The sequence below is a fragment of the Temnothorax americanus genome, unplaced genomic scaffold (assembly GCF_048541705.1).
Source record: "Temnothorax americanus isolate GAGA-0224 unplaced genomic scaffold, ASM4854170v1 Scaffold57, whole genome shotgun sequence".
Classification (NCBI taxonomy): domain Eukaryota; kingdom Metazoa; phylum Arthropoda; class Insecta; order Hymenoptera; family Formicidae; genus Temnothorax; species Temnothorax americanus.
In genome coordinates this window covers 705,001-712,500 of record NW_027509721.1, presented here as the reverse complement: position 1 = coordinate 712,500, position 7,500 = coordinate 705,001, and the positions used below count along the sequence as shown (strand labels likewise).

The 7,500-nt window shown below is 33.6% G+C and overlaps 2 protein-coding genes across 3 annotated transcripts in view; one reads left to right on the top strand and one right to left on the bottom strand.

Moving 5' to 3' along the window:
- The window catches only part of LOC143904759 (uncharacterized), a 2,067-nt gene extending 1,890 nt beyond the window's left edge, over positions 1 to 177 (bottom strand). Inside the window, exon 1 of the mRNA XM_077419664.1 lies at positions 1 to 177. This exon is cut by the window's left edge and continues 238 nt beyond it. The gene's annotated coding sequence lies outside the window, so the exon portion shown is untranslated.
- Positions 1 to 7,500, top strand: part of LOC143904760 (lipase 3-like) — a 68,997-nt gene that overhangs the window by 38,442 nt on the left and 23,055 nt on the right. The gene's annotated exons all lie outside the window — the stretch shown is intronic.

Genomic DNA, 7,500 nt, shown 5'->3' with positions numbered 1-7,500 from the left:
CGACCAATCATGCGCGATTACTGGACTCACAATGTTGACTATATATATAACGATCTTTAAATAAATTTTACTGCAAGATAAACTTAAACAATAACGTTTTAATGTTATTTATAGCGTTTTATAAGTATAAAAAATATTTTGAAAAATTTTCAGAATATTTTATTTTTTTCCGTTGAAGCCTATAACGCCATATCGCTCCCATACAGTCCGGCCCTTTCGCCTCCTCCTTCGTGGTCCCTGCCGGTGATGCGCGCGGCTGCAAGGTCAGGCATGACAGTACGAGTAAAGCAATATGCGATTGGATCCACTACTTATTTAACCTCATATATCAGAGCAAAATATTCGGCAAGCCCTTATTTTCAAGATATGTACGAAATCCGAAAACTTCAGGGAATATTTTAAGACATGAATAATGTATTATCATGTATTATTCGTTGAAAACCTCGGCCGTGGCGATTTGCATCATTCTATCTTTCTCGTTCATTAGATGTAAACAAGGATAGAATGACAATGGCACGCTCCGCGAACGCACATTTAGAATGACTTACTTCTTGTAAAGTGTCGGTAACCTTACTTGATTTTTTGTACACATGTCCCTTATTACTGTATATTTAACATATATCAAATTTAGGTACTTATCTAATACTTGTTCTCACGAAAGGACCACCTTACAATAGATGTTTGTCAATAAATGTTCGTCGGAGTGAAAAGTGGTACAGGACTCTTTTACTTGATTTGGTTTCAAGAATATACTGTTGCAATAGTATTCTAATTTTTTTAAATAATTGTGTACACATGAAAGCTTCAAGAAAATGTATACACAAATATTTAAAGAAATTAGGGTATTATTGCAATAGCATATTCTTGAGACCATATCAAGTCAAAAAGTCTTGTATATTATATGTAACAATACTATTACAAATAATTCAAAAAAATTTAATAAAAATTATTAAAATGGTTTAATTCCTAGCAATATTATACAAATATCACGCAAATATTATAGTAATATTACCGTAATATTATTGATATATTACTGATATATTACTGATATATTAGATATATTACTGATATATATATCAGTAATATTACTGATATTCATTTTCGCGGACATTTTAATATTACTGATATATTTCACTGCAATATTTCTGATATATTTCATTGTAATATTGCAATGGAAAAATAATATTGCTGCAATATTTCTGCAATATTATGTGCTGTGTGGGATGTCAATATTAAAAATTTGTGCAGCTATATACTTTTTTTAAACTGAATTTGTTTCTTAAGATGATTTTTGAAAAATTATATATTTGCGCCGGTTGTGACATATGTAGACTATATATAATACTTACATCAAATTAAGAAGTAGTCTACCACGTAAGGCAGTTAGCTCACGATCCAGAGGTCCCGAGGTCCCGAGTTCGAATCCCACCAAGGTGTGTTTTTCAAATACGAGAAAATATTTATAATCATAGACTGCATCTTAAGAAACAAATTTAGTTATAAAATAGTAATAAAATTTCAAAAAAAAAAATCGAATATATTGAATATTGAATTTGAGGTATTAATACATGTAGACACCGAAAACTACGAAGCGCACTATGTGGATCTCGTCATCGGCAACTTGGAACACGTGGCCATCGAATTCAAGGTATTAATACACCTGGACACCGAAACTATAGAGCGCACTATGTGGACCTCGTCATCGGCAACCTGGGACACCTAGATATTGAATTCAAGCTTGATTCATAAAAATCGACTTAAAATTTCCCTAGCAGCAGAATTAAAATTATGTCATGACATAATAAAAATCGCTGAATTAAAATTATGTTTAGACATAATAAAAATTGGACGAAAATTATGTCTAAACATAATAAAAATTGGATGATTTAAAATTATGTCTGACGTAAAAATAATTATCAAAAATATCGATACCTGAAGATATAGGTACATATACAGTTGCGAACAACATTCAGTAAGGGCCAATTTCACCAACCACAGTTAGCATAAAGTTAGCAGAATTGACCAATAGAAATGAATCCACTCTGCTTTTTATTGGTCAATCCTGCTAACTTTAACCGTCGGTTAAGCTAACTGTGGTTGGTGAAATTGGCTCTAAGACACGAAAATGAAAATAAATAAAGAATTTTACAGTTAACGACTTATTAACATTAATCATGCTTTATTGCGATTATGTTTTATGTTGAAATTGAAAAATATATACAAGGTGTACAACTAAAAAGGTTACAGATTATTATTTAAAAAAAATACTTCTAACGCCGACGTCTTATATGATGACGTCATAATCAGAAACGTCATTTTCACTTTTTCGACGCTGGCGGCGCAGGTATCGCCTGTGTCGATATCGCGCGCTTATTTCGAAATTAGGTCGATAGACTTATCGGTCAGGAGGAAGATTTCTATTTAGGTAAAAATTAGGTATATATATAATATATATATTGAGTCAATTGCTTCAAGTTTATCTGGAGAGATTTCGTATCCTTATATTATTATTACTACCGCTGCCGGAAAAGAAGGTTCTCTACGCTTGGCAGAAAGTGCCGCTAAGGAATTTTTAAGTGAATTCTTATGAATCAAGCTTGAATTCGATGTCTAGATATCCCAGGTTGGCGATGACGAGGTCCAGATAGTACGCTTCATAGTTTTCGGTGTCCAGGTGTAATAATACCTTGAATTCGATGTCCACGTATCCCAGGTTGCCGATGATGAGATCCAGATAATGCGCTTCATAGTTTTCGGTGTCCAGGTGTAATAATACCTTGAATTCGATGTCCACGTATCCCAGGTTGCCGATGATGAGATCCAGATAATGCGCTTCATAGTTTTCGGTGTCCAGGTGTAATCGTACGTTGAATTCGATGTCTAGGTGTCCCAGGTTGCCGATGACAAGGTCCACATAGTGCGCTCCGTAGTTTTCGGTGTCTACGTGCATTAATACCTTGAATTTGATGTCCACGTATCCCAGGTTGCCGATGACGGGATCCAGATAGTGCGGTTCATAGTTTTCGGTGTCCAGGTGTAATCGTACGTTGAATTCGATGTCTAAGTGTCCCACGTTGCCGATGACGAGGTCCACATAGTGCGCTTCATAGTTTTCGGTGTCCAGGTGTAATAATACGTTGAATGCGATGTCTAAGTGTCCCAGGTTGCCGATGACGATGTCTAGATAGTGAGCTCCGTAGTTTTTGGTGTCTACGTGTATTAATACCTTGAAATTGATGTCTAGGTGTCCCAGGTTGCTGATGACAAGGTTCAGATAGCGCGCTCCGTAGTTTTCGGTGTCTAGGTGTAATAATACCTTGAATTCGATGTCTACGTGTTCCAGGTTGCCGATGACGAGGTCCACATAGTGCGCTTCATAGTTTTTGGTGTCTAGGTGTATTAATAACTTTAAATCTGAATGGGTGCGTTTAACCGATATTCCGCTAGCCTAGCAATCGTGAGCAGTCGCTCGTTTTTGCTCGTTTTCTCTCCTTTTAATCCATTAGGTCAAAAGAGAGAAAACGAGCGAAAACGAGCGACTGCTCACGATTGCTAGGCTAGCAAAGTATCGGCCGAACGCACTCAATGTAGGACACGTAGATATCGAATTCGAGGTATTAATACATGTAGACACCGAAAACTACGTAGCGCATTATGTGACCTCGTCATCGGCAACCTGGGACTCCTAGACATTAAATTCAAGCTTGATTCATAAGAATCGACTTAAAATTTTCCTAGCGGCAGAATTAAAATTATGTCATGACATAATAAAAATCGCTGAATTAAAATTATGTCTAGACAATAAAAATTGGACGAAAATTATGTCTAGACATAATAAAAATTGGATGAATTAAAATTATGTCTGACGTAAAAACAATTATCAAAAATATCGATACCTGAAAATATCGGTACATATACAGTTGCGAACAATATTCAGTAAGACACGCAAATAAAAATAAATAAAGAATTTTACAGTTAACGACTTATTAACATTAATCATGTTTTATTGCGATTATGTTTTATGTTAAAATTGAAAAATATATACAAGGTGTACAACTAAAAAGGTTACAGATTATTATTTTAAAAAAACTAAGCAAAATATTAAATTGTTGTTTTCCTTAGAAATAATAGTCCGTAACACTTTTAGCTTCATACCTTGTATTATATACTGTTTATAAGATTATAAGATATATTGTTTATAAGATTAAGATGCGTAACACTACAAAAAGGCGTGATATCCGCACAAAATTACTTTTTTTTAAAAAAAGGTAAAAAAAAGCGCCAAGTACACGTATAGTAGTGTATATGTATTATGTTGTTACCCTGTTATGTTGTTACCTCGAAAAAAACAAAGTGGTAGTATTATACCTCCAAAAAACCTAAGTAACAAGTGGTAGATCTTTATATCTCAAAAAATCTCGAAAAAATCTAAGCAGTAGTATCTTTATTTCCGAAAAATTATAACCCAAGTGATACACGTCACAAAATTATGTTACCTTATCAAAAAGAAGAGTCGCGCTTTAAGTGATCTATTACAATTACAAAAATGAAATGATATCTCTTTAAATCAGAGCGCCAATTACAGAGAGAACATGTATATTGCCTCAAAAAATAATTGTTGCACTACTTTGAAAAATCTTTACATTGTGTCAATTAGAAAAGAATGTATGATAACAATTTTATAAGATTAAAAATTTTTATTTAAATTTAACAAGGGAATACAAGATATTTAAATACAAAGTTTACATGTGTATTTTTTAATGGTCACAAAGAATTACAGAGCTAACAGTACAAAATACAAATATTTTATTAAAATAAATATATCATTAGACTCGTGAAAATGTCAACAAATTAATTAAAAGACGGCGATACGAGTCAAGCGCGGTACGTGGTGCGCAACTAGAAAATTAATAGTTACAGAAGTAACAAATTACAATGTATATACGTATATACATATATTCCAACTTAATAAACTGCGCGCCGATTGTTTGTCGGACTTGAAACACAGTTATCGTTGGAACATTAATACCCTTCCCTCCCCGGAATTAAATCTATACGATTTAATTATTTAAAAAACTGTAAAGAAATTATTGCAAAAAATATTACCTTAGCCAGGATTCGAACCTGGAATTTCCCTCATTCCGTGAAGGGCGTCGTACCAATTCGACTACCGAGGCATGTGGTAATATTTATCGCAATAACAGTGTTGATAAGTTTAACAAGCGCATGTTTCAGCCTGCGTAGATTCAAATATATCATTAGACTCGTGAAAATGTCAACAAATTAATTAAAAGACGGCGATACGAGTCAAGCGCGGTACGTGGTGCGCAACTAGAGAATTAATAGTTACAGAAGTAACAAATTACAATGTATATACGTATATACGTATATACAAATAAGGACAACAATAAATAAAAATAATTCAGAGAAGAATGCGATAGGAGTAATATTAAATGATTATCAGCGTGGATGTGGGAGTGAATGATATGTGTGTGCGTGACGACGCGGACGACGGATAATGCGGCTTATAATTAAGTATAGAATAAGTTTATTTATTTATTTAAAATTTCGAGGTCTAACAGCGCCAAGTTTTTTTACAAGAAAAATTTATGTATTTTAATAAAATATTTTTATTTTGTACTGTTACCTCTGTAATTCTTTGTGATTAAATTTTTTATTCTATTGAAAAATACATATATAAACTTTATATTTAAATACAAATTGTATTCCCTCGTTGGATTAAATATTTTAATAAAATATTTGTATTTTGTACTGTTAGCTCTGTAATTCTTTGTGACCATTAAAAAATACACATGTAAACTTTGTATTTAAATATCTTGTATTTCCTTGTTAAATTTAAATAAAATTTTTTAATCTTATAAAATTGTTATCATACATTCTTTTCTAATTGACACAATGTAAAGATTTTTCAAAGTAGTGCAACAATTATTTTTTGAGGCAATATACATGTTCACTCTGTAATTGGCGCTCTGATTTAAAGAGATATCATTTCATTTTTGTAATTGTGTAATAGATCACTTGAAGCGCGACTCTTCTTTTTGATAAGGTAACATAATTTTGTGACGTGTATCACTTGGGTTATAATTTTTCGGAAATAAAGATACTACTGCTTAGATTTTTTTGAGATTTTTTTGAGATATAAAGATCTACCACTTGTTACTTAGGTTTTTTCGAGGTATAATACTACTATTTTCTTTTTTTTTTTTAGATAACAACATATACACTACTATACGTGTACTTGGCGCTTTTTTTTACCTTTTTTTAAAAAAGGTAATTTAGTGCGGATTAGAAAAGACAATAATCGAATCTTTCCTTTCTACCTGGTCTTCCAACTTAGAAGTAAACGTCGAAGATGCAATCGATTCGGAGCATTTGCATATCCTGACAAACTATCGAACATTTGTATGAATTTTATTTTATTGTTTTGACTGCGCTTTTCTACTGATTGACTCATTTTATCGCGATTGACTGTAATTTATCATCTGAAACTCTCATGTATTATTTTCATTTTTACGCTGAAGATGACACAAAAAAAGTGTCGAAACGTCCGAATTTGTATTAACTAATATATTTTATTATTGACTTATTTTGATTGCGCATTAATTACCGCGCGTGGCTCTGATTGCCTCTCTTACTTTCCTTTATTTATTGATTTATTCAGGAGAGCCTATATTTCGTTTATTCAATTTTTAATTTATTTTTGTGTATGCATATAATTCTTCTTTGCTTAATATTTAAATTATGTACAGATCTATTTGTGAGAAATTCAATGTAGAAAAAACCACTGCGTGTTAAATGCTGGAATTTGAAATTTCGTTACAATTTCTCCGTCTATAATTCGATTCGACGACATGTTTGTTGATATGCAATCCGCTAACAATGCGTTCCGAAATGAACGTAAGCACTTACGCTTGATCACGCTCACACTGCCCTACCTTGCAGAAATAAGCGTTTGTCAGCAGAAATTATGACGTCAACGATGACGTCATTAGTCGATCCGTAAGCGCTTACAACGCCAAAGCGAACGACGTGAATAAAGGTGAGAAAATCCAGCTTTCTTTGCTTGACGCTAGCGTATCGCGGAATCACGTGATTTCGCGCTGACGCTAGCGTCAAGCAAAGAAAGCTGGATTTTTTCAGCTTTAGCGTCAAAGCCAAAGCAGCGCGAAGACGCCGAAATTTTGACGCTGTTTTCCTTTTCATGAATTTCAATTGACGCCGACGTCACTTGTGGTCATGCGACCTTCTTGCCGCTGAAAATGAGCGTCGAGCGTCAGCATGAAAAGGCCCCTTTAGGTGCGAATTCATGGGACGCTCGTTTCAGCCAGTTTCAGCGTATCGCGAGATCACGTGATTTCGATCTGACGCTAGCGTCAAGCAAAGAAAGCTGGATTTTCTCAGCTTTAAACGTCAAAGCCAAAGCAGCGCGAAGACGCCGAAATTTTGACGTTGTTTTCCTTTTCATGAATTCCAATTGAC